This window comes from Trichosurus vulpecula, chromosome 3 (genome assembly GCF_011100635.1).
Source record: "Trichosurus vulpecula isolate mTriVul1 chromosome 3, mTriVul1.pri, whole genome shotgun sequence".
Lineage (NCBI taxonomy): Eukaryota > Metazoa > Chordata > Mammalia > Diprotodontia > Phalangeridae > Trichosurus > Trichosurus vulpecula.
Window position 1 is genome coordinate 86575187 of NC_050575.1, and position 25726 is coordinate 86600912.

The following is a 25726-nucleotide window of genomic DNA, read 5'->3' on the forward strand; positions in this document are numbered from 1 at the left end:
CCTGAAAATAAGACAAAGTTCTGCCTCAGCAAATCAGGAACCTTCCAGCTGCTTTCAGCCATCAGCTCTTAAAGCCATCCTCACAGATCTGTTTTCAGATATTTAGAATTAGTTGTTTACCCAGTTTCCAGGTACCCAGTTTACCCAGTTTGCCATATCATCGCCTTGTTCAAGTGGTCTAATTTTATCAAGTGTCTCAGCAAGATGGACCAAGAAGGCAAGATGTTTCAGCTATATCTGATGTCCAGACTCTAAAAAAAGATAACACTGATTGTCCTAAGGGAGGGCAGACAGGATGGGAGCTGGCAAAGGAAAGGGCTCCCCTTGCTGAAGCCAAGCGCAGGGGACAGATTGAAACATAACGACACAGGCCAGAGTGGAGAGGTTCCCAGAGAGAAAGGCAATAAGGTGTCTTTTTCCAGGGGTTAGGGGGATTGACTCTGCCCTTTTAAGACATGCTGGGAATGGAGAAAGTAAGAGAGGAGAGGAGGAAGCTGAGAAGGGCTAAGGGAAGGGGGACTAGGGAAGTGGTAGAGGGTTTGGTGAGAACAGGCCTTCTAAGCACACCGACCATCTAGGGAAGAAAACTAGGCCCTGAGAAGGGAGGCCCAGCCTGAGACCAGGGAAATGTGGTCTAAAGTTCTAGCCGGAGAGTCGGTAGACCTGGAGGTCCTCCACTTCGCACCTGTTCTGTGGCTTTGGACAGTTTTCTCATTTTAGAGTCATAGGATTTAGACTTGGAAGCTACCCCAGAAATGATCTCATCCAAGCCCTTCATTTTACAAAGGGGTCAGTTAGTCACAAACAGGTGAACCTTCCCCATCCCCCACCCCCAGGTCTCATAGGTAATACGTAGCAAGGCCAGATTCAAACTGAGCCCCCTTGATGCCATGGCCAGCACTGCCCTTTAAGCAATCATCTGCAAAATGGGAGAATAGACTAGGTGACCTCTAAGGGTCACTTAGACTTCAGGGTCCCCCAGTCTGTGATTGTATGAGATCAGTACTGGAATAAAGAGAACTATGCCCACTCCCCCCCACTTTGGGCTCTCTTTAGAGGAAGCCCCAATATGCCCCTTAAAATAGGTCAGTTACCTGGACCCAACAAAAGGGCAGGTGGGGGAGGGGAATGACCTAAAGAAAGCTGGTATGGAGCCCAGGGAATAGCCCTTCAGAACTAGGAAGAAGGGTATCTTTCCTAGGAGACCTGTGGCCTGGACATTCATTTTCATTCTTTATCTTCCCATATTCCTTTAAGGAGGGTGGTTCCCATGGAATCCCATGGCCATTTGACTAGCCTCTACGCACAGGCACACAGCCCCATGAGGAAAACAGAGCCAGCCAGTGGAGGAGGCTTACGCAGCCCTGTAATATCACCGATGGGGTCCCCAAAAGGTCCTCCTGCCCACTAGCCTGCCAGACTAGGATAGGCATTGAAATCCATCCCTCCTTCAAGCAGAGATCTGGGGAGTCACAGAACTTCAGCTGATAGCTGAGAGAGACCTTAGAAGGCAGATAGTGGGCAGCTAGGGGGTTCTGTGGATAGAGTACTGTTCCTGGAGTTAGGAGGATCTGAGTTCAAAATCTGGCCTTAAACACTTGACACTTACTAGCTACATGACCCTGGGCAAGTCATTTAACCCCGATCACTTTAAAAAAAAAAAAGGCAGGTGGTACGAGGGATAGAGCACTGGACTTGGAATCAGGAAGACCTGAGTTCAAATCCTGTGTCACACGATTATTAGCAGTGTCATCTTGGGCAAATCATTGAACCTCTCTCAGCTTCAATGTCCTCATCTACAAACAGAAAGAGGTGGACTCAGGGGCCTCGAAGGTCTAAATCTATGGTCAGTGTGGTGCGTTGGATTCAGCCCTGGCCCTGGAGTCAAGAAGACCCGAGTTCAAATCCCACTTCAGACACGCTGGGAAGGGCATTGCCTTTCTGGGCCTCGGTTTTTTCATCTCTAAAACGAGGGTGTTTGTAGACTCAGTAACCTCTAAGGCACTTTCCAGGGCCGAGTCTATGATCCTAGGAATTCTTTCTACAACACCCCAAGATGGGAGACATGGGGTCACCATCCCTTGAAGACCTTTAATGATAGGGAGCTCCTTCCCTCCCAAGGCAGCCCAATGCACCTTTGGACAGCTCCAGTTGTTAGGGAGAGCAGCCAGATGGGGAGATGGATGGAGCACTGAGCCGGGAGTCAGGAAGACTCATCTTCCCGAGTTCAAATCCAGTCTCAGACACTTAGTGTGTGACCCCGGGCAAGTCACTTAACTCTGTTTGCCTCGCAAAAACAAACGAAAAAAATTAATTAATTAACAAACATAAAACAACTAAAAAAATGTGTTTGCTCTGTGTTCCAACTCCGAGGACTGAAGTTCTGCCACCTTTGTCTTTGTGTTCTCCTCCCTGGGCTCTCTAAGTCTTTGCCAGGGAAGCACCAACTCTGACAGGTCCTAACAGGCTGCAAAGGCTTCAAAGATGGGCTCAGGGGTGGATTATACTACACAGTTGTTTTCCAAGGGCCTGCCTTGCCTAAAGCAGGAAGGTTCCTTACCAGAATGTGGGCCACCAGCGAAGTAATTTTTTTAACCACCGCAAGTCACATAGCTAGATTATCTATCTGGACACAGCACAATGTGGTGGAGAAAGTACTGCGCCTAGTGTGACCCAAAGTCAAATCTTGTGGGACCCAAGTTTGAATCCTGACTCTGCCATTTAGTACTTGACTGACCATTTAATCTCCTGGGGGCTCCCTTTTTTTCATCCCTAAAACTAACTGATCTCTGAGGTTCCTTCCAGCTCCAAGATTCTGTAATTTTGTAGGTTTCAGTCACTGAAGAAAAAGCGTCATAGATCATAGGATTATAACTCCCACACTGGAAGGGCCTACAAAGGCCATTTAGTCCAACTTCCTCATTTTACAAATGGGGAAACTGAGGCCCAGAGAGGTTAAGCGACTTGCCCAGGGTCACACAGGTGCCCTTCTCTGGCTCCAGAGATAACATTCTTTCCACTATTCCATGTTGCTTCCCCATAGACTAAATTAGAAGTGAAAATACCTTAAACGATCTTAGATTTTGATCTGGAAGGGTCCTCAGAGACCGTGTCCACCAGAGGTGTCAAACGCTGCTGGTAGGCCCCATTGAAGTCAACAATACACCCGGGGCTTCCTGAACCGGATTAAAATATTATTGGGAAATATTTAACAAAGTAAATAAAAACACAATAGAACATAATGTTAATCTGTGGTTTTCTAAGTCAATTTGCAGCTCACAGTTTAGTGGCCTCTTTTCTGTTTGAGCTTCACACCACTACTCTACTCCATCCCTTTCATTTTTTTTTTTTAAAGAGAAGAGCAAACAGAAGCCCCAGGAAGTAAAGCAAGGTCAAGGTTACCCGGATATTAAGTGCTAGTAGCAGGATTCAAACACAGGTCTTCCAATTCCACATTCAGTACTCTTACCCCCAGTCAAGCTGGAAGAGTAAAAGAGGGCTCTGAGTTTTTGAAATATCAGCCTGTCCTTTTTTGAAATATCAATTCCCTGTCCTTTTATCCCATTCCTAGAAGATATCGGGAAAGACAGATGCAGAACCCAACTTATCTTTCCCATCTTATTGAACCTAACTCCCCTCCATGCACACAGCAGCTCAGTCCAACTGGCCTTCCCACTGCTCTTCAACCCCCTTTATCTCCTGTCTACCTGCCTTTTTGCTGACTGTCCCCTCACGCTTAGAATGAGGAATTCCTACCTCCTTATATCAGCCTCAGAGTCGCTTTCCCTTCAAGACTTAGCTTGCCTTAGCTGCCTTCTATAGGAAGCTTTCCTGGATTCCTCTATTCCCCCTTCACTCAAAAATCAACTTCTATCCATCCATCCATCTATCTGTCTATACCGCATACACATGTATGTACACATACATGTAATGGGGAACCATTATCACCCTGAGCTAACATTACTCGCAAGTACATGGTGACTTTAGTGGAGGACAAGCCAATGAAACTGACCACTTAGCCCGGGCCTTATGAGCATGTGCAGGATACTTTACCTTATGCAATCCCCATGTAGATTTAGGAGCATGTGCAGCTTTTCTGTAACTGGTTCAGATCTTCTAGCATGTGGGGTTTGCATCAGTCAAGCAATCTAGTCTCACCGGCCTAGAGCAATCAGGCTATTTCTCCCTGGGGTTCTAGGCCATCCCTAAGAGGTTAGGGTTTTTCTCTAATGCTATTAGCTCAAGCCTCCATTTCAATGTGGTTAGCTGCCAGTGATTAGAATTCTAGTTCCACTGAACCAATGAACATTAATTTGCCTTTACAAGGGGCTATTTACTTCAAAGTTATAGCAAGAACCGAAGAATAAACGATAATCCCCCTTCTCCTAACCCTTTGAGAACACATTTTCCCCTATACCATCTTGGTCTCTGGGAAGGAGGGTTCAGGAGTTCCTACATAACATTGGCCCTACCAAGTTCACCCAAATGCAGTAAACAATCAGTCAAAAAACATTTATTAAGCTCTGCCGTTAGATGAGTCTTTGTCTCAGCTACAACTAGACTGGCTCCTAAAAGTTGACCCTTGCAACTCTCAAAGCTATACTGGCTGCGAAACCCAACCTGAGCTTCACTACTAGACTCTCATATCCAATATCCTAAATAAAAGAACAAGTGAAGCAAAGAAGGGCTGAGGCCTATCCCTATTCGTGGGTCACATATCTGTCTCAGATGGAGAGAGCTTGAGGTCTCTTCCCTGGCAGTATTGTCTCTCATTTCACCACGAGTCACACCAAGAGAAAGGGCCAGGCCTGGACAACTGATGGCTTTAGAATACACCTCTATTTCTGATTATCAGTCGATCAAAAAGGCTTCTCTTCGCCGTGTAGTTAGGAGACCAGAACCAGTCACAGAACATTTATATATGCACCAAAGTCCACATGATGGTTTCTTCAACCAAGCACTCTGCACATATTCTTTAGGCTTTTAAAATTAACCAGGTTCATTGGTCCAACCCCAGTCAAACTTGCAAGGTGCTTGTGGCTTCATTCTGATGAGGTTATGGAACCATATGATGAGGCTTAGAGGCGCTCGAGACCCCAAAATACCAGCACACCAGGTCCTGCTTGAATGAATTCGACTCAAGCCTTCTTACAGCCAAAAAAAACCAAAGTTTATTAAAGATTCACCATATTGGGTAGAGTCTTAAGAAATCTCACCATTTGTGATGCTCGTTTTGACAAGCTGGCCAGATTCAATGAATTTGAGCACCTTCATGGAGGTGAGATGAGACTTATATACAGAAAGATTGTGGGAGGGATCTAGGGTGGTCTTGGGGTGATGGGAGGAGGTGTTTAGGGAGGACTGGGGTGAGGGCAGACTCCAGAGTGGGAAATAGCTGAAGGCTACCTGGAGAAGACAGACAATAGAGGGCTAGGGTAACAGACTTGGGTATAGATATTTTGATCAGGATCTAGAGTGGGAACTGGCCAGAAGGCAATCCAGATCAAGTGGGAAGATTCAGGGTGGGTTTCAAGGGGGTTCCCACAGACTAAACCCCATCAATGCTAGCTCAAGGAAAGAGAGGGCCAGTGTGGATTACACCTAAATATGCATTGTCTCTCCTGACTAAACTGGAAGCTCTTGAGGGCAGAGACTATTTTCCCTTTTTCTTTGCATCTCCATTACCAGCACATTGCTACAGCGCTTAGTAGGTGTTCAGTAAATGTTTGGTGATTGACTGAAAAGTGAGAGCTTCTTCTTGGCCTTACCTGAGTGGTCCTCTTTCTTCTTCCTCTTGACACTTCCTACAGACTTCTTAGAATCACATGCCTGACTCCTTTCACAACCCCTCCCTGGTCCACATCTGAGTTCTGAAAACCCCTCAAAAAAGATGCCACTTGATCAGCCCCAGTCCTGACCCAAAGTTGTCAGAGCAGTTGGAGTTAATCTCCCAGAATTAAGAAGCCGAGTGATCTGGGGAACCAGAGACCATTGTTCCATGCACTTTCCGCTGCCCTGGGCTCCTGAAAGAGAGGATTGTTTATGGGAGAGCAAAGCAAACTCCATTGCAAAGAAGGGTGGGAACCTGAAGGCCCTAGCCTGCCCTTCCTGCCTGTGCGTTGGTGTTTTTTTTCCTTTTTTTTTTCAGGGAAGCAATGACGTTACTACCTCAGGAAGGAACAGCAAGTTCCTGGAGGGAGCTGTATACATTCCATTCATAGCTAAGCCTGCATCCTGCACGTCCTTACCTCCTGAGCCCCCTCCCCTGTGGCTGACCCACTCTGGCCCATAGGACCATTCTCAGCAAGAGGTCCCAGGGGCAGCTGGTCTTACATTCCTTTTTATTTTATTTTCTTTTTTTTTCTTTAAGTAGTGAATCTCTAGATTTGGGGCCTTTTTGGAAAAGAAGGCAAAGCTGCAGACAACGGAATTACTCTATGGTAAAAGGCAGCTGTGTTCAAATCAAGATATGTCCTATTTGACCTTGGGGCAAATCACTGCCCTGCTCAAGGCCTTTGCTCTACAAAACAAGGAGGCTGAGCTACATTACCTCCCAGCTCTGATGCTGGTTCTATGAGACAAGGATACTTAGCTGAAGATCTTAGAAAAGTAGAGGGCTTAGGACTAGAAAAGGACAAAACAAATCTACTGCAAGTGCCTTCATCTTATGCATGAGGAAACTGGGGCACAGAGAAATGAGGTAAGTTGCCTAAGATCACACAGGTCATTAATAATTAACTATTATTAATTAATAATAATAATTAAATAATTAATGGCAGAGCTGGGATTTGAACCCAGGCCTTCTGACTACAAATCCAGTGCTTTTCTCACTATACCATGCTGCGTCAAAGTCAAGAGAATAATAACTAAAAGGATCCAAGGGGATAGCAAGAAACAGAAAATAATTTTTGTTCATTCATCTGGAAAAAAGTTCTAAAGCAGAGCATAGACAGGGCACACATGGGTAGGGTTAGCACAGCCTTGCTCATCAAATTTCCAAAGTAAGTTATTACCCCCTCGAAAGAGGTAAAACTACCAAGCTAGTGGGGTATTTGGAGATCATTTATCCCCACCACCCCCCCAACTTTGTTAACGTTTTTCTCAATTAGTCACTTTTTTGGTCCAGACCTGCCTATAATTCCATCAATTTAGGCTGCTCCCCGTGGGTAAACTCCATGTACTGCAGCAGATCACAGCTCTTCCATAATTTATAGTCTCGGAGAATTTCCTGGGACAGTGAGACATTAAATGACTTGCCTAGGGTCCCACAGTCAGCATGCCTCAGGGGCAGGACTCGAACCCAGGTATCTCTGACTCCAAGTCACTCAATCTCTATGGGCCTCAGTTTCTTCCCAAGGGTGACACTCTTATCCACTTTTGTTAAGCCAGTTGCCTCTAAATAGCTTTAATTTGGAGGGGGACGCAGAGGAACAAGTCTTTATTAAGTACCTATTATATCAGGCACTGTGCTAAATGGTTTACAAATATTTTCTCATCTGATCTTGTTTGTTCCTCAAAACGACCCTGTGGGAGGTAGGTGCTGTTATTATCCTTATTTTACAGATAAGGAAACTGATGCAGACTAGTGGTTAAATGACTTGCCCAGGGTCACACAGCTGGTAAATGTCTGAGGCTGGATTTGAACTCAGATCTTCCTGACTCTAAGAGCAGGGGGTCATATTGGAGCATACCCCCTGGAGCATGTGTGGAGATAAATCTGTTCCCTGGCTACTTCTAATCACATATGAATTCTAGCCTTCAGCCTGACATGTCTAGGGACACCATGTGCTCTGTTCTGGCTCAGCCCTGAAGGATTTGTGCTTTGGGGTGACATAGCAAGTAAGTCCCTTGATGGCTCGCTCCTTTGGTCCCTGTAGTTAGGGGAATGTGGTGGGGTGGGGGGTGGGGTGGGAAGAAGAGACTTTGTTAAAGCAGATTGGCCACTGAACCAGGAGAGCCGCTGGCTCAGTAGTCTTTAAAACAGGGCTTCTTCAAGTTGTAGTATATGGTTGTGACAAAACATTACTGTGCCATAAGAAATGCCAAGAGGGATAGTCTTGGAAAAACCTGGGAAGACTTAGGTGAACTGATGTCAAGTGATGTGAGCAGAACGAGGAGAACGTTGTACACAACAGCAACGTTGTAATGATGATCAACTATGAAAGATTTAACCACTCTCATCAATACAACGATCCAAGACAATTCCAAAGGACCTCTAACAAAAAATGCTGTTCACCCCCCAGAGAGAGAACGGATGATCTCTGAGTGCGGGTTGAAGCGTAAATTTTTTTCACCTTATTTTTCTTGCATTTTTTCTCCCATAACACAGCTAATGTGAGAATGTTTTGCATGACTTCATATGTATGATGAGTATTGTATTTCTTGCCTTCTCAAGGGGTGGGAGAAGGGATGGAGTGGGGAAGAGAATTTGGAATTGAAAATAAAAACTAAAGAAAAAAATTTTTAAACAGGGGTTCTTAAACCTAGGGTTCATAGACCCCCCTCTTCCCCACCAAGGGGTCTCTGAATAGATTTCATGGGACCCATGAACTTGAATGGGGGGAAAAATTACATTTTTATTTCAACATAATTTGTTTCCTTTTGTACTCCTATGTAATTTATGTTATGCATTTAAAAACATTATCCTCAGAAGAGATCCATAGGCTTCCCCAGACTGTCAGAGGGGGCCATGACATGAAAAGTTTAAGAACCCCTGCTTTAAAAAGACCTGCTCTACCCTCTTTCATTCTCTCTTCATACATCTTGAGCCTGTCAGGATTCTTCAAGTTCCCCTTCACAGTTCCAGCAAAACAAGGCTGGGGGTGGGGGGGCGTGTGGTGCAGACAGAGGGGGAAAGGAAGATATTTCTCCTTTTAAAGACTGTTGAGTAGGTGATGCTTCCCAGCTCAGTGGCCAGTCTTCTATAGACCAACGCCCTGCCCCTCCAACATAGTACCAAAAGGGTTTCTTATATTGGCTTGAAGTGCAAGTTCCTTCACTTTGAGCCAGTGTATACATGTCACTGGAAGTGGCCAGGATACTGCCACAGCTCCTCGTATCTTCTATGGGACAGTTCGTCCTTGCCAGGCCCATACTTACATACTCTTCATCTAACCTCCTCCTCCACAACACTCCCCAACCCCCATCATAAACAGAGTTATGCCTTTTTTGCAGCATCAGAATCATTTCAAGATACCTTCACACACACACACACACACACACACACACACACATACACACACTAAATACTCCCTGATAACAGTGAAAAATCTGAGCCAAACCAACCATATTCGGCAATATGTGCAACACCCCCTACCCATAGTATCCCACTACTCTACTAAGTAGAAGATTAAATATTTCCTCCCCTTTTCTCTAGGATGAGGATCAGTCATTATTATGATTCATAATTTCTTTCAGTGGCATAATATCCCCTTATATTCAAAGGTGAGCTGGATCCAGCTTGTATCTCTCTCTCTAGAGCTGATAATTAAATTTTCTTTTTTAAAAAAATTCCATATTTTATTATTTAATATTTTTTCATTTTCAAGATTGATTTCCACAAGATTTTGAGTTACAAATTTTCTCCCCATTTCTACCCTCCCCTCCACTCCAAGATGGCATATGTTCTAATTGCCCCATTCCCCTGTCAGCCTTCCCTTCTGTCACCCCACCCCCCCCATTCCATTTCCTCTTACTTTCCTGCAGGGGCAAGATAGATTTCTATGCCCCATTGCCTGTATATCTTATTTCCCAGTTGCATGCAAAAACAACTTTTTTTTTGAGCATCTGCTTTTAAAACTTTGAGTTCCAAATTCTTTCCCCTCTTCCCTTCCCACCCACCTTCCCTAAGAAGGCAAGCAATTCAACATAGACCACATGTGTATCATTATGCAAAACCCTTCCACAATACTCATGTTGTGAAAGACTAATTCTATTTCCCTCCATCCTATCCTGTCCCCCCTTAATTTTTCCCTTGACCCTGTCCCTTTTCAAAAGTGTTTGCTTTTGATTACCTCCACCCCCTATCTGTCCTCCCTTCTATCATCCCCCCTTTTTTGTCCCCTTCTCCCTACTTTCCTGTGGGGTAAGATACCCAATTGAGGGTGTATGTTATTCCCTCCTCAAGTCAAATCCAATGAGAGCAAGATTCACTCACTCCCCCTCACCTGCCCCCTCTTCCCTTCCCACGGAACTGCTTTTTCTTGCCACTTTTATGTGAGATAATTTACCCTATTCTATCTCTCCCTTTCTCCCTCTCTCAATAGATTCCTCTCCCACCCTTAATTTTATTTTATTTTTTAGATATCATCCCTTCATATTCAACTCGCCCTGTGCCCTCTGTCTATACATATATATATATATTCCCTTCAGCTACCCTAATACTGAGGTCTCATGAATTACACACATCATCTTTTCATGTAGGAATTTAAACAAAACAGTTCAACTTTAGCAAATCCCTTATGGTTTCTCTTTCTTGCTTACCTTTTCATGGTTCTCTTGATTCTTATATTTGAAAGTCAAATTTTCTATTCTGCCCTGGTCTTTTCACTGAGAAAGCTTGAAAGTCCTCTATTTTATTGAAAATCCATATTTTGCCTTGGAGCATGATACTCAGTTTTGCTGGGTAGGTGATTCTTGGTTTTAATCCTAGCTCCATTGACCTCAGGAATATCATATTCCAAGCCCTATGATCCCTTAATGTAGAAGTTGCTAGATCTTGTGTTATTCTAATTGTGTTTCCACAATACTCAAGCTGTTTCTTTCTGGCTGTTTGCAGTATTTTCTCTTTGACCTGGGAACTCTGGAACTTGGTGACAATATTCCTAGGAGTTTTCTTTTTGGGATCTTTTTCAAGGGGCAATCAGTGGATTCCTTCAATTTCTATTTTACCCTCTGGCTCTAAACTATCAGGGCAGTTTTCCTTGACAATTTCTTGAAAGATGATATCTAGGCTCTTTTTTTGATCATGGCTTTCAAGTAGTCCAATAATTTTTAAATTGTCTTTCTTGGATCTATTTTCCAGGTCAGTGGTTTTTCCAATGAGATATTTCACATTGTCTTCCATTTTTTCATTCCTTTGGTTCTGTTTTATAATATCTTGGTTTCTCATAAAGTCACTAACTTCCACTTGCTCCCATCTAATTTTTAAAGGTATTTTCTTCAGTGGTCTTTTGGATCTCCTTTTCCATTTGGCTAATTCTGCCTTTCAAGGCATTCTCCTCCCCATTGGCTTTTTGGAGCTCTTTTCCCATTTGAGTTAGTCTATTTTTTAAGGTGTTGTTTTCTTCAGTATTTTTGGGGTCTCCTTTAGCAAGTCATTGACTTGTTTTTCATGATTTTCTTGCATCACTTTCATTTATCTTCCCAATTTTTCCTCTACTTCTCTTACTTACTTTTCCAAATCCTTTTTGAGCTCTTCCATGCCCTGAGCCCAATTCATATTTTTCTTGGAGGCTTTTGATGTAGGCTCTTTGACTTTGTTGACTTCTTCTGGCTGTATGTCTTTATCTTTTTTGTCACCAATAAAAGATTCCAAAGTCTGATTCTGAGTCTGAATCTGAATCTGAGTCTGTTTTCTCTGCCTGTTCATGTTCCCAGCCAACTACTTGATCCTTGACCTTTTTGTCAGGGTATGACTACTTGTAGAGTAGAGAGTACATTGTCCCAAGCTTTAGGGTCCAAGTGCTGCTGTTTTCAGAGCTACTTCTACACAGCAAGCTCTGCCACACCAGCACTCCTCCTCTCTCAAGAACCACCAACCAGGACCAGGACACAGATCCAAGCAGGGCAAAGCAGGCTCTGCGCTCCCACTCTGATATGCCACTTAATTCCTCCCACCAGGTGGGCCTGGGGCCAGAAACAACAGCAGCTGGAGCTCTGGAAGCAACCTCAGAGCTGCACCACCTCCACCACGGGGCTGGGGCCTACCGCACACTCCTCTCACTCCATTCCAGCAGTTTTTCCACTAACCTGCTCTATTGTCTTTGGCGTTTGTGGATTGAGAAGTCTGGTAACTGCCACAGCTCAATGATTCAGGGCCCTATGGCCTGTTCCACCCAGCTCCTGGTCTGGCTTGTCCTGACACAGCCCACTCTGGGCTGCACTCCGCTCCCAGCACCCTGCGATAGACCCTTCCCAGAGACCATCCAGGCTGTCCTGGGCTGGAGCCCTGATTCCCTCTGCTATTTCATGGGTTCTGTAGCTCTAAAATCTGTTCAGAGCCATTTTTTACAGGTGTTTGGAGGGACCTGGGGGAGAGCTTAAATGAGTCCCTGCTTTCTAGCTGCCATCTTGGCAACACCCGCAGTGATTAAATTTTCAATGAATGCAATTATATCTCAGAAATCAGCAAACACTACAAATCAGGGCTTGATTCATTCCTTTCTTGATTGTCTAGATTTAAGAAAGTGGTGGAGAAAATGTTAATAATGCAAATTAAACCTACAAAAGATGTTTCCTTTTTTTTTTTTTCCTTTATTTATTTTTAGTTTACCACACACGGTTCTACATAGTTTTGAGTTCCAGTTTTTCTCCCCTCCCTCCCCCCTCCCTCCCCAAGACGGCATGAAGTCTCATATAACTGTCATGTATAACTTCGCATTGAATTAATTTATGCTCTAGTCAAGTCGTGGAGAAGAATTTTGACCAATGGAATGAATCATGAGAAAGAAGAAACAGAACCAAAAAAAACAAACAAAAAAAAAAAAAACCCAAAACCAAAAACAAAAGAGAAGCAGAAAAGGAGAGCATGTAGTGTGCCTCAGTCTGTATTCAAACTTCGCAGTTCTTTCTCTGAATGAAGATAGCATTCTCCATCGTGAGTCCCCTGGAGTTGTCCTTGCCCCTTTAGGTTGCTGAGAGAAGCGCAGTATGTCAGGGTTGGTCCTCACGGAATCCACATATCTGTGGCTGTGCACAACGTTCTCCTGGCTCTGCTCTGCTCACTCAGCATTATGTCGTGTAGGTTTTTCCAGGTTGTTATGAAGTCTGCATCATCCCCATTTCTTATGGCACAATAGTATTCCATCACCTTCATATACCACAGCTTGTTCAGCCATTCCCCAATTGATGGGCATCCCTTTGAGATGTTTCCTTTTTTTAAAAAAAAAAGTTAATTGTTAAACATTTACTGGAATACCCAGTTACATTTATATAACAGAATTTGTTCAGCCATTTCCCATATGATGGACAGCCACTTTGTTTCTAGGTTTCTGAAACCACGAATTCTGCTGCTATGAATATTTTTTTAATATATGCAACTTTTTTTTTTTATCAATGACCTATTTGGAGTATGTGCCCAATAGTGGGAATACAAAGTCAAAGAGTATAAATAGTTTGGTGACTTCTCTTGCTTAACTCCAAATTATTTTCCAGAATGGTTGGACCAAATCATACTTTCATTGACAGTCTGAACACCTTTTTTAAATATAAACAAACTGAGCCCCACAAAGGGGAAGTGACTGGCCCAAAGTCACACAGTAAATGAGTGGTAGCTCTGAAGCTAGATGTTTTAATTCCCAAGCCAGTGTTCTTTCTACTACACCACAGTATGCTGCTTTTAGCTAGGGCAGAGCAGACATCTAGGCCGTGGAATAGGGTGGGCTTGGTTCCATATGATATCATGGAAAATGCCCTGGACTCAGAGTCAGAAGAACTGGGTCCAAGTCCCAGCTATGCTACCTACTAATAATCTGTGTAACTAAATTAGGATCACTCACTGTAGCAATTGGAATGAAGGCTCTGCGAATTAGAGTTTAGAAAGGAGAGAGAGACTTGACCTATTTCTCCTACTCATTTCAACTTCTCCATTGGGTGGCAAATGCCTCTCCAAGTGAATGATAGTGTAATAACACCATGTCTACACCAGAGAGAGAGAAGGGAAAAGGACTACGCACAGAGCTTACATGTCCTAAAGGATATTCTTTATAGTTGTTTAGAGAAAAGAGTGACATCAACATGACTAATATGGAAATGTTTTACATGCTTGCATTTATAGAACCTATTTCAAATTGCTTACTGTCTTAGGGGAAAGGGAAGGGAGGAAGAAAAATTTGGAACTCAAAAGCTTATTTAAAAAATGAATGTTAAAAATTGCCTTTACACAAAACTGGAAAAAATAAAATACCATTAAAAAGGGGGAGAGAGAAAGAAAGGAGTGAGATGCTGTAGGTCTCCAAATCTGCATTCAAATGGAATATGGGGGGGTTGGAGAGAGGTTATAGTGTGGAAGTATGGCAACTCTGAAGATGAAATAGGACATATTTGACTTGGAGGAAAAAAAACCTGACAAGTCAAACTGCTCTCCCCCTAAACCTCACCCTAACCCCATCTTCTTCTAGGTTTCCAGTTCCTTCAATCAATTTTCATATGATGTGATCTTTTAGCCCTTTACCATTCTGGTTCCCCTTCTCTCAATGGAGAAAAAGCAAACATGTCCAGTTTACAGACATTCTTCCTAAAATGTGGCATTCCCAAGTGGATACAGTACTCTAAACACATAGTTGGAGCCCTCAGGGAAGAAGACAAACTGACTCATTGGTCCTATGCAAATAATTATATACAAACCAGCTACTTACAAGATAAATAGGAAGTAACCAGAAAGGAAAGGAACTATAAGGAAGAGAGATTGGAAAAGGTTCCCTGGAGAAGGTGGGATTTTTGAAGGAAGCTAGGAAAGCCAGGAAGCAGAATTGAAGAGGAAGAGCATAGGGGACAGCCAGAGAAATTTCTCAGAGTTGAGAGATGGAGTATCTTATTCGGGGAACAGCAAGGAGGCCAGTGTCACTTGATCAAAGAGTACATTGAGGGGGGAGGTGTACAAAGACTGGAAGACTGTGGAGGATGGGGGAGGGGGAGGTTATGAAAGTCTTCGAATGTCAAACAGAGCATTGGTATTTGATCCTGGAAGTGATAGAGAGACATTGGAGTTTATCGAGTGCGGAAGAAACATAGCTGGAACCTGTATTTTAGGAAACTCACTTTAGCAGCTAAATGGAGGAAAGAATGGAGTAGGGAGAGACTTTTGGCAGGCAGACAACCAATAGCTATTGGAATAGTTCAGTTGTAAGGGAATGAGGCTCACACCAGGATGGTGGCAATGTATAAGAAACATTTCATTTCTGATATGTTAAAGATGCTCCCTCTTTTTCAGGGATCCAAAGATAATGATTGGTGGAGAGAACATTATTTTCTCCCTATGCTTTCAGACTCTGCTTTGACATCTTCCAGCACAGTGACTGGTCAAAGAAAACATCAGTATATGACTGGAATGCTTCCCAGTTTACTAAAGGTTATCTAACCAGAGATGTTTGCATGGTCTTCCCTATGGTGCCAGGTGCTATGGGTTCATCTATGAAGTTATAATCAGGGAAAGAGGAACAGACCTGAGTTGCTTTTAAGGGTAAAAGTAAAGAAAACAATAAACAATTAATGTTTATAAGATCCTAGCTAATTGATATGAGTCTTCCCAGAGAGTTCAGGAATATAGCCTTGGTATATTTTCATGAATGAGAATCAAAGGTCTTTTGGAGGTGCTTATAAAGGTTTGTTTCCCTTGGAATTCTACATATGAATGCCCGTGCGTCCCATAGCAAGGAAAAATAGACTTCTAATATACAAAGATCCTAAGGAGAGAAAAAAGGGGCCTTAATTATTCATATGACTGTATAAATGTGTGTATGCATTTGTATATTATGCAGCAAACAATATTAATTCATTTACATTTCCCAGGAGAAGAATGGTGCTCACAGTAAGAAAATTCAAAAATGCAAACATATCTTTAATATATATGTAATGACTTGACCTATAGGGGCCTGTTGTTGGAACATGCCCAGACATTTCCTGCCTGGTTCCAGTCCTAAGTGACCACATGGAAACTTGGAGAAAGTAGGGAGGAAGCCAGCTTCTGGCCATATAGGACTGGGGAACTTACATTGCACAGTGACAACAGGCTTCTCATTGGCTGCAAAGCCTAAGAGTTTAGGACTCTGGGGGTGGTTGGGCCAGAATTCCTTGGGCATACAAAAGGAGTAATCTGCCTTTTTGTTGCCCTCTTTTCTTTGCCACTATCAGAAGACAGGAATACTTTGAGCTACCTCTGAAAGGCAGGTGATGGGAAAGGCTATGGCCTTGTCTTCCACCAGGCCAGTAGACACGGCTCTCAAGAGGAACAGTGCTAGAAACACAGCCCCTCAGAGTTACCCCTAAAGCCCTGTGAGTTGCAGTGGCCCCTCTGAGGACCTCAAATCACAACTATAAGTCATCAGTTGGGAAAGTGGATGCACAGGGGATGTTGCACACATAGTATGAAGCATCATAGAAACCACCAACCAGATATTGTAAAACAAATTGCAGCATTTACAAGTCTAGCAACAGTCACTTTGGACAAGTCATTTCATTGCAGAGTCTCACTTTTGTATGTTATTGGGGATGGCAATGCTTGAACTCAGAGTTTTGATGGTTAAATGAGATAATGTGAATCTCTTTTAATTATAATGTTTTAAACAATTAAGCTTCTTCAAGAAGCTTATAGATAGATTCAATGGTAGGGTCACTGCATTTTCTACTTCCTTTAATCCTTTAGAATTCAAAATGGCCTCCATGTATATGTTGCTTCCAGAAAGTAGTAAGTTTTCCATCATTGGAACTCTACAAGTGGAAGCTGGATACCATTTTTTGAAGATGCTATAGAGGAAATCCTTGTTCACATACAAGTTGAAATAGACAACATCTGAAGTCCTTTCCAGTTCTGAGATTCTCTAATTCTATGGTTCTGAGTTCCTCCTTCTTCCTGGCAAGATACTCTAGAACTGGAATGTAATCCAAACAAAACTACTCCTTGCCCGCCCCCGACCCCTCCAAAATCCCTCTTAGGTCCCAAGAAGTGACTGGGAAACGAGTAATGGGTTTGTCTAGAAAGCCTAGATACCCCATCCCTTCTACCCCTTCCCTATTTCCCTCTCCCCATCCGTGTTCCACATGTCAGGTGGTTTGTTTCCCCATTCACTGTTTCCTTGAAGCCAAAGAGAAAGTGCACATTTTTAACATGAAAAATTTCCGCAACCTTTAGGATGATCTGTTGGTGCCAGAAGTAAAGTGAACAGTATTTGGGAGCCAGCCCAGACCTATTAAAAATAGCTCTGAGTGAACCTCTCGAAGTTCCACATTCAGTCTCTGCTCCCAAAGCAGGATGGTGGCCCCCACATCCAGCTGCCCAACCCAAGCCCAATAACAACATTCTCCCATTTCACCCTGAGTAGGCAAATGACATGAATGCGTGCCCCCTTCTTTCATTTAATACTGCCAGATTGACCTCGGATGGTCTGCTTCTCCAAGTGATCTTTCCTCCTCCCTACTCCTTCAACTACCCCCATTTCACCCTTAACCTCCACCCCCAGGCCCCCACACACACACAAGCAATCCATGTTGTCTTTTGAATTCCATGCGCTTAAAGAATGTACAAGTGCCAGATGAGACTACCACAGACCCAAGTGTGAGGGCTGATGACATCAATGCTCTCCGGAGCTTGGAAGAGGAGCTATAAACAGAGGAATGAAGTGAAATTATAAAAAAGCCATTTGCTTGGTCTTTACCATCAAGGAAACAGTCTGGAGCACTGTCAGGAAGAGAATGGTTAGGGATGCAAGAGAAGGGCCAGCAGGATCTAGGAATGGTGCGTAGGTTTCTCAACTTAGAGAATAGGATCATAAAAGTTTTAGAAAATTTGTTTGGAAAGAGCCTCAGAGATCAGCTAGCCCGCTGCCTACCCTTTTTACAGAGGAAGAAATTGAGACACAAGCAAGTTAAATGGTTTACTCAAATCACACAGTAAATTACTGGTAAAACCAGGGCTGAAAGATTCCCTGTCCAATGCCCTTTCTGCTGTAGCATGGGCAGAGTGCTGAACTTGGATTCAGGAAGATCTGGGTTCAAATTTTGCCCCTGGTACTTAGCTATGAGGCTGTGGGCTAGTCACTTAACCACATTTGTAAAACTGGGATGATAATAGTATTATCTATAATACCTTTCTCTTGGGATTGTTGTGCTGCTCAAACGAGGTATAATACTTGTAAAGTGCTTTTCAAGCCTCAAAGTACCATATAAATGTCGTGTACTACACCATCTGCATCTGCATCCAGAGAAAGAACTGATAAATGGAAGTACATACTACACAATGATTTTACATATATATATATATGTATATATATGTGTGTGTGTGTATGTATATATATGTATATATATATATGTATAATGGTGTAATGGTGTAATAGTAGCCATCTCTAGGGAGGGGGCAAGGGGAAAGGAAGGAGAGAAGAAAAAAAAGGGAAAAAAAGGAGAAAAAAAGAAATTTACATGATAACTTTAATATATATTTAAAAGAATAGCAAGTTGTAGATTATAGATTTGCAGTTTCATGTGCAACCATTTTTTCTACTATGTTATGGAAATGCTTGTTTTATTTCATAAGTTATAAACAAAATTAAATATAGTTATAGATATACCAAGCTGCCTACTGCTTTCTGATCACCCTAGGCACTTCTAACGTAAGGGTGAAGATGAGCACATCGGCCTTGAACATGAAGGCTGAAGTCTTGCATTGCATTGCTCTGCATGTCCTATACCCCTCCTTCGTTGGAAAGTCTAGTGGGGAATTGTGGGTTGACAGGCCAAAGAGAGGCAGGGAGGCCCTTGCTTTATAAGCAGAGATTACCCTGGGGCTGCCACCAACAGTGAAAGCCAATAACAGCTGATTGCCCTGGTAAGCCAGATAATGGAGCTATTTCAGTTCTAATTGGCCTTTATATAGAGGGGAGAAAAATAATGTGGTGAGGGTAAATGCAGGGGAGTGATTTAACTGAGACCAGGAAGCACCACGCAGCAGCCACAGCACCCACAGTGTTTGCTACTGGGTCCCACTACCCTTCTTAGGTGTGGTGGCAAGTGGAAATGGTCTTGGGGAGTCTGTGGTCTGGGCTGCTCTAGAACCCATGCCCAACAGATCCCAGGAACTGGAATAAACAATGAGAAAGCCAGCTTGGAGCTGCCTGTCTGAACAGCACCAACTGATCTCATTTACAATGGCCCATTGCTAAAGAAGAGAGCCCAGTGGTGGGCATGGGGCATGTAATTCAACAAACAGTTTAATACACAAATATTAATTAGATGTCTGCTAGGTACAAGGCTCCATGCTAAGTTCTGGGGTTGGAAAGCAAGCTGGATATGGAGTCAGAGGACCTAGGTTCCGATCCTGGCCTTACCATTTACCACTTTTGTGGCCTGGTGCAATTAAAATGAGGAGGTCCGGCTCCATGGCTTCTAAGGTCCCTTCCACATCTAAATCAAGGAGCTGGTAACCCTAACAACAAAAAAGTCCCTCCCTTCAAGTTGCTTACACTCTATTAAGATAAAGTGTTTTGTGACCCAGAGATGATCTAGAAGAAAAGTGGTAAAATTTAGAAGATTGGAGATTAGGGACTAGAACTGTGATTTTATTGGCAAAGGGAAATCTTGGCTGAAGAAATTCCCTCTACCAATGCAGATCGGCATCTCATGAATTGTACCAAAAGGAAACCTTATATGGAGAAGCCAAGATTGTACAAAAAAATTAAACTCCTCCCTGATCTGGGTTTTGAGCTATAGTAAAAGATAGAGAATTGTATTGATCTGGCTGAGTTTTGAAGTCACAGAATCTTGAAAATGGAAGGGAATCCCATGGTCATGTAGTCCAACTATTATCAGAACAAGAATCCCTTTTACAATGTACCCAACAAATGGGCAACCAGCTTTTGCTTGAAGACTTCTAATGAGAGAGAATTCACTCACTCACAAGGCAGTTCATTCCACTTTCAAACAGCTCTAACTTTGAGAAAGTCTTTCCTTATCACAAACCTAAATTTGTGTCTTTGTAATGTATTCCCATTGCCCTCATTTCTTCCCTCCATCTCTCTCTCAGTCTTCCACATGACAGCCTTTCCTTCATTTTGAACATAGTTATCATGGGGCCTCCCTTCCCTGTCAAGTCTTCTGGGTTTCCAGTTCCTTCAATAGTTCTTCATATGGAGTGTACTTTTGGCCCTTCACCATTCTGGTTACCCTTCTCTCCATGGAGAGAAAACAAATATGCTCCAGTTTATGGATATTCTTCCTAATACGTGGTGCCCACAGCTGCATACTATATTCCAGATGTGGTCTGACCACATAATAAAGCATAGTCAGAGCCCTCAGTGAAAAAGACAGAACTGACCCATTTGTCCTATCTAGCACCGATAAGATGGAGCAGCACTTCCAGGGCTATTCTCGCAATTAAAAGTGTCTTTTTGATTATATTCCAGAGATTAGCCAAAAGACTATGGGTTGCCATTGGGATGAGGGTGTTTGGAGTCCATTTTCACTTGTCTTAAACAAACCAACCAACCAAACTTCTCCACTACCCTTCTACTGCTACTCTCCTTTGCCTTTTTTCATGCCAAGGGGAGGTGGGGATAGTGTTGGGGAGTTTGCAGAGGTAGATGGTAGGGCCAGGTCAGGGCTGGGGGTGGGGGGTGGGGGTGGGAGAATGAAAAAACTTCCTTGGCCCATTCTGTCACTCCTTGAATCCTGAAAATCAGAGGTTCTTAGCGGTAGAAGGGACTTAGGACATAGAACACCAGAACTGAAAAGAATCTTGGAACAGAGGGTCAGAACCAGAAGGGATTGTTAGCATATAAAATGTAAGAACTAAAAGATCTTAGAATATTAGAGCTCTAAAGGATCTTGGAATACACAATATACAAAGTCAGAGCTGCAAGGGGCCTTAGAACCTAGAATGAAGAATGTGAGAGCTGGTCTGTCACCTGGCCCAATACTCTCACTTTACAGATAAGGGGTCTGTGGCCCAGAGAGAGGTCCTGGACTCTTGTCACTGTGCCAAGGCCAGCAAAGTTTAGAAGTGTTGACCAACTCTCCTCCCACTTCCAGTCATAGGAGTAAACAGCATTAAGAGCCAGAACCAGCAAAGGGCAGCCAGGGCTTTTCCCCAGACATCAGCAGCCCAAGGGCCATGCTTTCTTCTCCATTCTTTTCATTTGGAGCACCAGCCATTGAATCGACTCACTCCTTAACCCAGGCCATCCTGACCCCCACGGGGTTCTTAGCTTTCTCCTGAGGATGGTACATCTCTTGATGCCCTTGCCGAGGTGTCTGCCCCTTTTCTTACACACAGAACCAGAAGGAAGCATGGGGATGTTCATCACTTCCCAGCACTGCTTCCTTACCCTCCCTTCGCCACTATCATTCAGCCACCACTTCTATTCCTTTGAAGGCTACTCCATCCTGTCCAGATCCTTGTTTCTGTCATCTTTGGATGCCCAGCCTACATTCCCTCTGCCTCAACAAATTCAGCATCTGGCTTACAGTCTTTTCTACACCAAGCCCAGATTTCTTTGAACACCTAGGTCTCCCCAGTCTTCAATTTCCTCAATTCCAATCGCCCATAAACTCTACTACAGTCTGCTTCAGTTATGTGCCATAAGGTACTATCTTGAGCCACTGGACCCATAATCAACCAAATTTGCCCCAGGTGTCAGAATTTCTATTTTCAACCCAGCCACATTAGCTTATGTCATCAGACTAGCTTATTAGCATAGAAGTTTCAGTGCCCTTCTGTGTCTGTAGCCACAACATTCTGCAGAATTTTACAAGGAGAGCCCCATCTTGTGTCTGCTGCTCAAGAGCCAAGGTTTGGTGATGGCTCCTGTGAGCCTGGGAAGCCAACCATTTCTCCTTAGGTCTCTCTAGCTCACTAAAGCTCTGAGCCTGGACTAGTCTGAGCTATCACTTCACTGCCTCCCTGATTGCATGTACAAACGGGCCTTCCAGCTAAAGAACAACACCCACCCAGCTGCTTTCCATCATACAGAGTTTTTGTTGTTTCAGTCATACCCAACTCTCTGTGACCCCCTTTGGGATTTTCTTAGCAGAAATACTAGAGTGTTTTGCCATTTCCTTCTCCAGCTCATTTTACAGATGAGGAAACTGAGGTGAACAGGGTTAAGTGAATTCCCCAGGATCACACAGCTAGTATGTGAGGACAGATTTGAACTCAAGTCTTCCCGACTCCAGGCCTGGCACTCTATCCACTGAGCCACCTAACTGCCCTATTATACATAGTAAATATTTGTTGAATGAATCCTTTGTGACCTGGAGGCAGCATAGTCTGGCAGAAAGTCTTCACAAGTTCCCCCAGGGGAATTTGATCTTTCCTTCCTCTGACTTGTACTCACATTTGTTATTTCTTACACTCTCATCATTTCATATTCTGTGCTATGATTATTGTATAATTTATAGGATCAAAGGATCATAGAATATACAACTGAATGGGGACCTCAGAGCTCATCTTGTCAAACCCAGTTCCTTTATAGATAAGGAAACTGAGACCCAAAAGAGTTTAGGGACCTGCCTGAAGATGTGCAAGGATTCACCCAAAACCTTTAACTCTAAATCCAATGCCCTTTCCACCATACTATGTTGCCTTCTATATATTATATGTTATTGCAGAGTAAGAGAGATGAATATTTGTGCATATGCTATGTTGTCACTTCCCTCCCTTTCCCCACTCCCCACTCCCCACTCCAGATTATAAGATCCGTCAGAGGAATGCAAACTTTCATTGGCTGGTAGATTTAGAGCTAAGAAGAACCTTTGAAGACAGCTAGTCCAACTTCCTCATTTTAGAGAGGAATCCAAGATGGTAGATCCAAGATGGCAGAAAAAGGTAGGAATGCCCCTGAGCTCTCCCTAAAACCCCACCAAAGAACTTTAAATAATGCCTCCAAGACAAATTCTGAAGCAGCAGAACTCACAAAAGGATGGGGTGAAACAATTTTCCATCCCAAGACAACTCAGAAGTTCAACCTGTTACCCCAGGTTGAGAAGGTAGCATAGTATAGTACAGGTTTCATAACACTCAGCCAAGTTGAAAAACTGATCAGAAGGACATTACAGAGGTCCCTTTGCTGGCACTGGGGCCAGGACTCTGTTGTATTGCTCATACTTAGATTTGAGCTACAGTCCTGTGTCACAGGAGAGGAGGAGCACTAGCACACCACAGCTTGTGGACACAGGGGAGCTGGGACTCTGGTTCCAGTTCCAGGATGGAAGGGAGTGCTTGTGGTCACTCACAGACCAGAGCACAGGCCAGGAGAGTAGTAAACACACCTCTCCCTAGATCATATCATCTTGGAAGAAGTGAAAACTTACAGACTCCCAGAACTAGCTATAAAAACAGCTGCATCGCTCCCTGCTGAGTTCCTCCAAAAACCTATAAAAAATGGCTCTGAACCAATTCTAGAACTGCAGAACCCACAAAAGAGCAGAGGGAAGCAGGGCTCCAGCCCAGGACAGCCTGGATGGTCTCTGGGTGAGGTCTATCCCTCACGGAGCTGGGAGCAGAGCAGAGCAGAGTCCAGCATGGGGGGTGCGGACCAACCACACCAGGAGCCAGGCAGAGCTGGCCCTAGCTCCCTGAATCAGTGAGCTGCAGCAGTTACCAGACTTCTCAACCCAGAAACACCAAAGACAACAGAGAAGGTTAGTGGGAAAAGCTGCGGGAGTGGAAGGAGTTCTCAGTTCGGCTACCGCCCCGGGGGGCAGCGGAGGTGGGGCAGCTACAGAACTAGAGCTGCAGTTGCTTCCGGCCCCAGGCCCACCTGGTGGGAGGAATTAAGTGGCAGATCAGAGCAGGAGTGAAGAGCCTGCTGAAGATCTAAGTCCAGTCCAGGTTGGGGGTTCTTAGGGAAGGAGGAGGGCTGGTGTGGTAGAGCTGGCGCATCCCCCCCAAGCGTGGAACATAGAACTCTTTAGTCCACGAGCAGTCATACCCTGCTGAAAAACTCAAGGGTCAAGTTAGTTGGTTGGGAATATGGCCAGGCAGCGAAAATGCATCCAGATTCAGTCTCAGACTTTGGAATCTTACTTTGGTGACTAAGAAGACCAAAACATACAGCCAGAAGAAGTCAACAAAGTCAAATAGCCTACAACAAAAGCCTCCAAGAAAAACATGAACTGGTCTCAGGTCATGGAAGAACTCAAAAAGGATTTGGAAAAGCAAGTTAGAGAAGTAGAGGAAAAATTGGGAAGAGAAATGACAAGGATGAGAGAAAACCATGAAAAACAAGTCAATGACTTGCTAAAGGAGACCCAAAAAAATGCTGAAAAATACACTGAAGAAAACAACACCTTAAAAAATAGACTAACTCAAATGGCAAAAGAGCTCTAAAAAGCCAATGAGGAGAAGAATGCCTTGAAAGGCAGAATTAGCCAAATGGAAAAGGAGGTCCAAAAGACCACTGAAAAAATACTACCTTAAAAATTAGATTGGAGCAAGTGGAAGCTAGTGACTTCATGAGAAATCAAGATATTATAAAACAGAACCAAAGGAATGAAAAAATGGAAGACAATGTAAAATATCTCATTGGAAAAACCACTGACCTGGAAAATAGATCCAGGAGAGACAATTTAAAAATTATCGGGCTACCTGAAACCCATGATCAAAAAAAGAGCCTAGATATCATCTTTCAAGAAATTATCAGGGAAAATTACCCTGATATTTTAGAGCCAGAGGGTAAAATAGAAATTGAAAGAATCCACAGATCGCCTCCTCAAAAAGATTCCAAAAAGAAAACTCCTAGGAATATTGTCGCCAAATTCCAGAGCTCCCAGATCAAGGAGACAATACTGCAAACAGGCAGAAAGAAACAATTTGAGTATTGTGGAAACACAATCAGGATAATACAAGATCTAGCAGCTTCTAAGGGATCATAGGGCTTAGAATATGATATTCCGGAGGTCCATGGAGCTAGGATTAAAACCAAGAATCACCTACCCAGCAAAACTGAGTATCATGCTCCAAGGCAAAATATGGATTTTCAATAAAATAGAGGACTTTCAAGCTTTCTCAGTGAAAAGACCAGAGCTGAATAGAAAATTTGACTTTCAAACACAAGAATCAAGAGAAGCATGAAAAGGTAATCAAGAAAAAGAAATTGCAAGGGACTTACTAAAGTTGAACTGTTTTGTTTACATTCCTACATGGAAAGATGATGTGTATGATTCATGAGACCTCAGTATTAGGGTAGCTGAAGGGAATATGCATATATATACATATATATATATATATGTTTATATATATATGTATATGTGAGTGTGTATGTATGTATGTATGTGTATATATATACATATATATATATATATATATATATATAGAGAGAGAGAGAGAGAGAGAGAGAGAGAGAGAGAGAGAGAGAGAGCGGGCACAGGGTGAGTTGAAGATGAAGGGAAGATATCTAAAAGAAATAAAATCAAATTAAGGGATGAGAGAGGAATACATTGAGAGAGGGAGATAGGGATAGATAGAATGGGGTAAATTATCTCACATAAAAGTGGCAAGAAAAACCAGTTCTGTAGGAAGGGAAGAGGGGGCAGGTGAGGGGGAATGAGTGAATCTTGCTCTCATCAGATTTGACCTGAGGAGGGAATACCATACATACTCAATTGGGTAACTTACCCCACAGGAAAAAAGGAGGAAGAAGAAGATAAAAAAAGGGGGGGATGATAGAAGGGAGGGCAGATGGGGGTGGAGGTAATCAAAAACAAACACTTTCGAAAGGGGACAGGGTCAAAGGAGAAAATTCAATAAAGGGGGATAGGTTAGGAAGGAGCAAAATATAGTGAGTCTTTCACAACATGAGTA